The sequence below is a fragment of the Arachis hypogaea genome, chromosome 2, assembly GCF_003086295.3.
Source record: "Arachis hypogaea cultivar Tifrunner chromosome 2, arahy.Tifrunner.gnm2.J5K5, whole genome shotgun sequence".
Lineage (NCBI taxonomy): Eukaryota > Viridiplantae > Streptophyta > Magnoliopsida > Fabales > Fabaceae > Arachis > Arachis hypogaea.
In genome coordinates, this window is record NC_092037.1 from 52,180,998 (window position 1) to 52,188,912 (window position 7,915).

The 7,915-nt window shown below is 37.7% G+C and overlaps 1 non-coding gene across 1 annotated transcript; it reads left to right on the top strand.

Moving 5' to 3' along the window:
- Positions 1-4,131: 4,131 nt before the first annotated feature.
- Positions 4,132-4,235, top strand: LOC112766844 (small nucleolar RNA R71). Its single transcript, XR_003184582.1, has one exon. It is a non-coding gene; the product is annotated as a small nucleolar RNA R71 (small nucleolar RNA).
- The last annotated feature ends 3,680 nt before the right edge of the window (positions 4,236-7,915 follow it).

Consider the following 7,915-nt stretch of genomic DNA (forward strand, 5'->3'; position numbering starts at 1 on the left):
AAAAATTTTAACATTCATAAACAACAAGATAAAAAATATGCACTGTTCAAGCATTCGTTCAAAAAACAAAAATTATTGTCACCTCATCAATATAATTAAATTAAATTCAAGGATAAACTTGAAATTCATGTACTTCTTGTTCTTTTGAATTAAAACATTTTTCATTTAAGAGAGGTGAAGGATTAATGGAATTATTCATAACTTTAAGACATTGTTACTAACTACTAATGATCATGAAGTAGAGACACAAAACATAGGTAAACATATAACATAAAAACCAAAAAGCAGAAAAATAAGAACAAGGAATGAATCCACCTCAGTGGCGTCTTCTTCTTAAAGGACCAACAATGTCCTTAAGCTCCTCTATGTTCCGTCCTTGCCTTTGTTGCTCCTCCCTCATTGCTCTTTGGTCTTCTCTAATTTCATGGAGAATGATGGAGTGCTCTTGATGTTCCACCCTTAATTGATCGACATTGTAACTCAAATCTTCTAAGGAAGTTTTGAGTTGTTCCCAATAGTTGTTGGGAGGAAAGTGCATCCCTTGAGGCATCTCCGGGATTTCTTGGTGATGAGCTTCCTCATGCGTCTCTTGGGTTCCATGAGTGGGCTCTCTTGTTTGCTCCATCCTTTTCTTAGTGATGGGCTTGTCCTCCTCAATGAGGATGTCTCCTTCTATGATAACTCCAGCTGAGTAACATAGATGGAAAATAAGATGAGGAAAAGCTAGCCTTGCCAAAGTAGAGGACTTATCGGCTATTTTATAGAATTCATGGGAGATGACTTCATGAACTTCTACTTTCTCTCCAATCATGATGCTATGAATCATGATGGCCCGATCCACAGTAACTTCAGATCGGTTGCTAATGGGGATGATGGAGCGTTAAATGAACTCTAACCATCCTCTAGCCACAGGCTTGAGGTCCAGTCTTCTTAGTTGGACCGGCTTGCCTTTGGAGTCTCTTTTCCATTGAGCTCCTTCCACACATATGTCCATAAGGACTTGGTCCAACCTTTGATTAAAGTTGACCCTTCTAGTGTAGGGGCGTGCATCTCCTTGCATCATGGGTAAGTTGAACGCCAACCTCACATTTTCTGGACTAAAATCTAAGTATTTCCCCCGAACCATTGTAAGATAATTCTTTGGATTCGGGTTCACACTTTGATCATGGTTCCTAGTGATCCATGCATTGGCATAGAACTCTTGGACCATTAAGATTCCAACTTGTTGCATCGGATTGGTTAGGACTTCCCAACATCTTCTTTGGATTTCATGTCGGATCTCCGGATACTCATTTTTCTTGAGCTTGAAAGGGACCTCGGGGATCACCTTCTTCTTTGCCACAACATCATAGAAGTGCTCTTGATGGGCTTTAGAGATGAATCTTTCCATCTCCCATGACTCGGAGGTGGAAGCTTTTTTCTTCCCTTTCCCTTTTCTAGAGGATTCTCCGGCCTTAGGTGCCATTAATGGTAATGGAAAAACAAAAAGCTTATGCTTTTACCACACCAAACTTAAAATATTGCTCGCCCTTGAGCAAGAGAAGAAAGAAGAGAAGAAGAAGAAGAAGAAAATGTGGAGGAGAAGGGGAGGTGTATTCGGCCAAGGTATAGAAGAGGGGGTTGTGTTGTGTGAAAATGAAGTAGAATGGAGGGGTATATATAGGGAGGTGGGAGAGGGTAGGTTCGGCCATTTAGGGTGGGTTTGGGTGGGAAAGATTTTTGAATTTTGAAGGTAGGTGGGGTTTATGGGGAAGAGTGGATGGATGTGAGTGGTGAAGGGGGTAATTGGGAAGAGAGGTTGAAGTGATTGGTGAAGGGTTTTTGGGAAAGTGTGTTATAGGATTAATTAGGAAGTAAGGTGGGAATATGTTAGGTGGAGATCTTGTGGGGTCCACAGATCCTGAGATGATCCTGTGGGGTCCACAGATCCTGAGGTGTCAAGGATTTACATCCCTGCACCAATTAGGCATGTAAAATGTCTTAGCATACCATTCTGGCGTTTAAACGCCGAAGTGGTGCACGTTCTGGGCGTTCAACACCCATGTGTAGCATGTTTCTGGCATTGAACACCAGTTCCATGCTTGTTACTGGCGTTCAGCGCCAGCTTTCCTCAGGGCATATTCCTGGCGTTCAAACGCCAGGATGTTGCTTGTTTCTGGCGTTCAGCACCAAATCCATGCTCTGTTCTGGCGTTGAACGCCTGCCAGATGCACCTTACTGCCAGTAAGTCCTCCTCTAGGGTGTGATTTTTCTTCTGCTATTTTTTATTCTGTTTTTAATTTCAATAATTTTTTCGTGACTCCACATGATCATGAACCTACTAAAACACAAAATAACAATTAAATAAAAATAAAATTAGATAAATAAAAATTGGGTTGCCTCCCAACAAGCGCTTCTTTAATGTAAATAGCTTGACAGTGGGCTCTCATGGAGCCACAAAGGTGGTCAGGTCAATGTTGTGGACTCCCAACACCAAACTTAGAGTTTGGATATGGGGGTTCAACACCAAACTTAGAGTTTGGTTGTGGCCTCCCAACACCAAACTTAGAGTTTGATTGTGGGAGCTCTGTTTGACTCTGTATTGAGAGAAGCTCTGCATGCTTACTCTCCCTTGTTACAGAAGGATAGCCGTGTGCCTTAAACATAAGGTAGTCCCCATTCAATTGAAGGACTAATTCTCCTCTGTTCACATTTATCATAGCTTCTGCTGTGGCTAGGAAAGGTCTTCCAAGGATGATGCATTCATCCTCTTCCTTCCTAGTGTCTAAGGTTATGAAATCAGCAGGGATGTAAAGGCCTTTTAACCTTTACTAACACGTCCTCTACTAATCCATAAGCTTGTCTTAATGACTTGTCTGCCAATTGTAATGAGAATAAGGAAGGTTGTACCTCAGTGATCCCTAGCTTCTCCATTACAGAGAGTGGCATAAGATTTATGGTTGACCCTAGGTCACACAGAGCTTTTTCAAAGGTCATGGTGCCTATTGTACACAGGGTATTAAGAATTTGCCAGGATCTTGTTTCTTTTGAGGTAAGGTTTGCTGAACCCATGTATCAAGTTCACTAATGAGCAAGGGAGGTTCACCTTCCCAAGTCTCATTACAAAACAACTTGGCATTCAGCTTCATGATGGCTCCTAGATATTGAGCAACTTGCTCTCCAGTCACATCTTCATCCTCTTCTGAGGAAGAATAGTCTTCAGAGCTCATGAATGGCAGAAGGAGATTTAGTGGAATCCCTATGGTCTCTATATGAGCATCAAATTCCTTTAGGTCCTCAATAGGGAACTCCTTCTTGTTTGAGAGACGTCCTAGGAGGTCTTCCTCACTAGGATTTTCGTCCTTCTCCTCCCTTGTGCATTTGGCCATATTGATTACATCAATGGCCTTGCACTCTCCTTTTGGATTTTCTTCTGTATTGCTTGGGAAAATACTGGGAGGAGCTTCAGTGACTTTCTCACTCAGCTGGCCCACTTGTGCCTCTAAATTTCTGATGGAGGCCCTTGTTTCACTCATGAAACTTAAAGTGGCCTTAGACAGATCAGAAACTAAATTTTTTAAATTAGAGGGGCTCTGCTCAGAATTCTCTGTCTGTTGCTGAGAAGATGATGGAAAAGGCTTGTTATTGCTTAGCCTGTTTCTTCCACCATTATTAAAGCCTTGTTGAGGCTTTTGCTGATCCTTCCATGAGAAATTTGGATGATTTCTCCATGATGAATTATAGGTGTTTCCATAAGGTTCACCCATGTAATTTACCTCTGCCATTGCAGGGTTCTCAGGATCATAAGCTTCTTCAGAAGCTGCCTCTTTAGTACTGTTGGATGCATTTTGCCATCCATTCAGACTTTGAGAAATCATGTTGACTTGCTGAGTCAACACTTTGTTCTGAGCCAATATGGCATTCAGAGCATCAATTTCAAGAACTCCCTTCCTCTGAGGCATCCCATTATTCACGGAATTCCTCTCAGAAGTGTACATGAATTGATTATTTGCAACCATGTCAATAAGTTCTTGAGCTTCTGCAGGCGTTTTCTTTAAGTGAATGGATCCACCTGCAGAATGGTCCAATGACATTTTAGAAAACTCAGATAGACCATAATAGAATATATCTAATATGGTCCATTCTGAAAACATGTCAGAAGGACACTTTTTGGTCATCTGCTTGTATCTTTCCCAAGCTTCATAGAGGGATTCACCATCTTTTTGTTTGAAAGTCTGAACATCCACTCTAAGCATGCTCAGCTTTTGAGGAGGAAAGAATTTATCCAAGAAGGCTGTGATCAGCTTATCCCAGGAGTCCAGACTATCTTTAGGTATTGAGTCCAACCATGTTCTAGCTCTATCTCTTACAGCAAAAGGGAAAAGCATGAGCCTGTAGACTTTAGGATCTACTCCATTTGTCTTAACAGTCTCACAAATCTGTAAGAACTCAGTTAAAAACTGATCAGGATCTTTAGATGGAAGTCCATGAAACTTGCAGTTCTGTTGCATCAAAGCAACTAATTGAGGTTTCAGCTCAAAATTGTTTGCTCCAATGGCAGGAATGGAGATGCTTCTTCCATCAAACTTGGACGTTGGTTTAGTGAAATCACCAAGCATTCTCCTTGCATTATTGTTGTTGGGTTCGGCTGCCATCTCCTTCTCTTGTTCGAAAATTTCAAAAAGGTTTTCTCTGGATTTTTGTAATTTAGCTTCTCTTAGTTTCCTCTTCAGAGTCCTTTCAGGTTTAGGATCAGCTTCAACAAGAGTGTCTTTTTCCTTGTTCCTGCTCATATGAAAGAGAAGAGAAAAAGAAAAGGAAGAAGAATCCTCTATATCTGGACAAAGAGGATCCTTATTATTAGTAAAAGAAGAAAGGAATAAAAGTGGAGAATCCAATCACAAGGGTGAGGATAGAGGCAGTGATTGGAGATGAAGAGAGGTGTTAGTAAATAAATAAATAAATAGAAGAAGAGAAGAGAGGGAGAATTCAAAAATAATTTTGAAAAAGTAGTTAATGATTTTCGAAAATTAAAGATAAGATATAATTAAAATTAAAATTTAAAACAATTAGTTAACTTAAAAAGAATTTTGAAAAATGGATGAGATATTTTCAAAAATTAGAGAGGGAAAAGTAGTTAGGTGGTTTTGAAAAAGATAAGAAACAAACAAAAAGTCAAATAGTTAGTTGAAAAAGATATTAAAGTCAAATTTGAAAGGATAAGAAGAGAAGAAGTTAGATAAGATATTTTGAAATCAAATTTTTGAAAAAGATAAAATTTTGAAAAAGATATGATAAAAAGATAAGATGAAAAGATTTAATTTAATTTTTTTAAAATTAAAATTAATTACTTAACTAACAAGAAACTAAAAGATAAGATTCTAGAATTTAAAGATTGAACATTTCTTAACAAGAAAGTAACAAACTTCAAACTTTTGAATCAATCATATTAATTGTTAGCATAATTTTCGAAATTAAAGATAAAATTAAGAAAAAGATTTTTGAAAAATAATTTAAAGAATTTTCGAAATTTAATAAGAAAAATGAAAAAGTTTTAATTTTTGAACAAGTTTTAAAAAGATAAGATTTTTAAAATTGAAAATTTGACTTGACTTGTAAGAAACAACTAATTTTAAAATTTTTGACTAAGTCAACTCAAATTTTTGAAAATTATGAGAAAATTAAGGAAAAGATATTTTTTGATTTTTTGAATTTTTTATGATGAGAGAGAAAAACATAAAAATGACCCAAAACATGAAAATTTTGGATCAAAACACATGATGCATGCAAGAACACTATGAATGTCAAGATGAACACCAAGAACACTTTGAAGATCATGATGAACATCAAGAACATAATTTTGAAAAATTTTTGATGCAAAGAAAACATGCAAGACACCAAACTTAGAAATCTTTAATGCATGGTCTCTAACAAACGAAAAATGCATATGAAAAATAACAAAAGATACAAAACTAGAAAACATCAAGATCAAACAAGAAGACTTACAAAGAACAACTTGAAGATCATGAAGAACACTATGAATGCATGAATTTTCGAAAAATGCATGAAAAATTTTTAAAGCATGCAATTGACACCAATCTTAAAAGTTGACTCAAGACTCAAACAAGAAACACAAAATATTTTTTATTTTTATGATTTTATGATTTTTTTTGTATTTTTATTATTTTTTTCGAAAATATTCTTTAGAAAAACGAAAATAAAGAAAAATTTTTTTTGAAAATTTCTTTGAAAACTTTTTGAAAAGAAAATTACCTAATCTGAGCAACAAGACGAACCGTTAGTTGTCCATACTCGAACAATCCCCGGCAACGGCGCCAAAAACTTGGTGGACGAAATTGTGATTTATGCTTGAATTGTTGTTCGAAATTAATTCCCCAGTAATGGCTCCAAAAAACTTGGTGCTCAATACCATGGTCTAAATATAACCTCACAACTTCGCTCAACTAACTAGCAAGTGTACTGGGTCATCCAAGTAATACCTTACGTGAGTAAGGGTCGATCCCACAGAGATTGTTGGTATGAAGCAAGCTATGGTCATCTTGTAAATCTCAGTCAAGCGGATAATAATTGATTATTGGGTATTCAAAAATATAAAGAGATAATTAATTTATTAATAAAGGATAGAAATACTTATGTAATTTCATTGGTAGGAATTTCAGATAAGTGTATGGAGATGCTGTATTCCTTTTGAATCTCTGCTTTCCTACTGCATCCATCCAATCCTTCTTACTCCTTTCCATGGCAAGCTGTTTGTAGGGCATCACCGTTGTCAATGGCTACATCCCATCCTCTCAGTGAAAAAGGTCCAAATGCTCTGTCACGGCACGGCTAATCATCTATTGGTTCTCGATCATGTTGGAATAGAATCCCTTGATTCTTTTGCGTTTGTCATCACGCCCAGCAATCGCGAGTTTGAAGCTCGTCACAGTCATTCAATCCCAGAATCCTACTCGGAATACCACAGACAAGGTTTAGACTTTCCGGATTCTCATGAATGCCGCCATCAATTCTAGCTTATACCACGAAGATTCTGATTAAGGAATCCAAGAGATACGCACTCTAGCTTTCGCTTGTAGAACGGAAGTGGTTGTCAGGCACGCGTTCATACGGATGGATGATGATGAGTGTCACGGATCATCACATCCATCAGGTTGAAGTATGAATGGTATCTTAGAACAGGAATAAATCGAATTGAATAGAAAATAATAGTAATTGCATTAAAACTTGAGGTACAACAGAGCTCCACACCCTTAATCTATGGTGTGTAGAAACTCCACCGTTGAAAATACATAAGTGATGAAGGTCTAGGCATGGCCAAATGGCCAGCCCACAAAACGTGATCACAGGATCAAAAATACAATCCAGGATGAAAATTTAATAGTAAAAAGTCCTATTTATACTAGACTAGCTACTAGTGTTTACAGAAGTAAGTAATTGATGCAGAAATCCACTTCCAGGGCCCACTTGGTGTGTTCTTGGGTTGAGCTTGATCTATCCACGAGCTGAGGCTTCTCTTGGAGTTGAACGCCAAGTTGTAACGTGTTTTGGGCGTTCAACTCTGGTTCGTGACGTGTTTCTGGCGTTTGACTCCAGAATGCAGCTTGGAACTGGCGTTGAGCGCCAGTTTACATCGTCTAATCACGAATAAAGTATGAAATATTATATATTTTTGGAAAGCTCTGGATGTCAACTTTCCAACACCGTTGAGAGCACGCCATTTGAAATTTTGTAGCTCCAGAAAATCCATTTTCAGTGCAGGGAGGTCAGATTCCAACAGCATCAGTAGTTCTTTGCAGCCTCTTATCATAGTTTTGCTCAGGTCCCTCAATTTCAGCCAGAAAATACCTGAAATCACAGAAAAACACAAAAACTCATAGTAAAGTCTAGAAATGTGAATTTAGCATAAAAACTAATG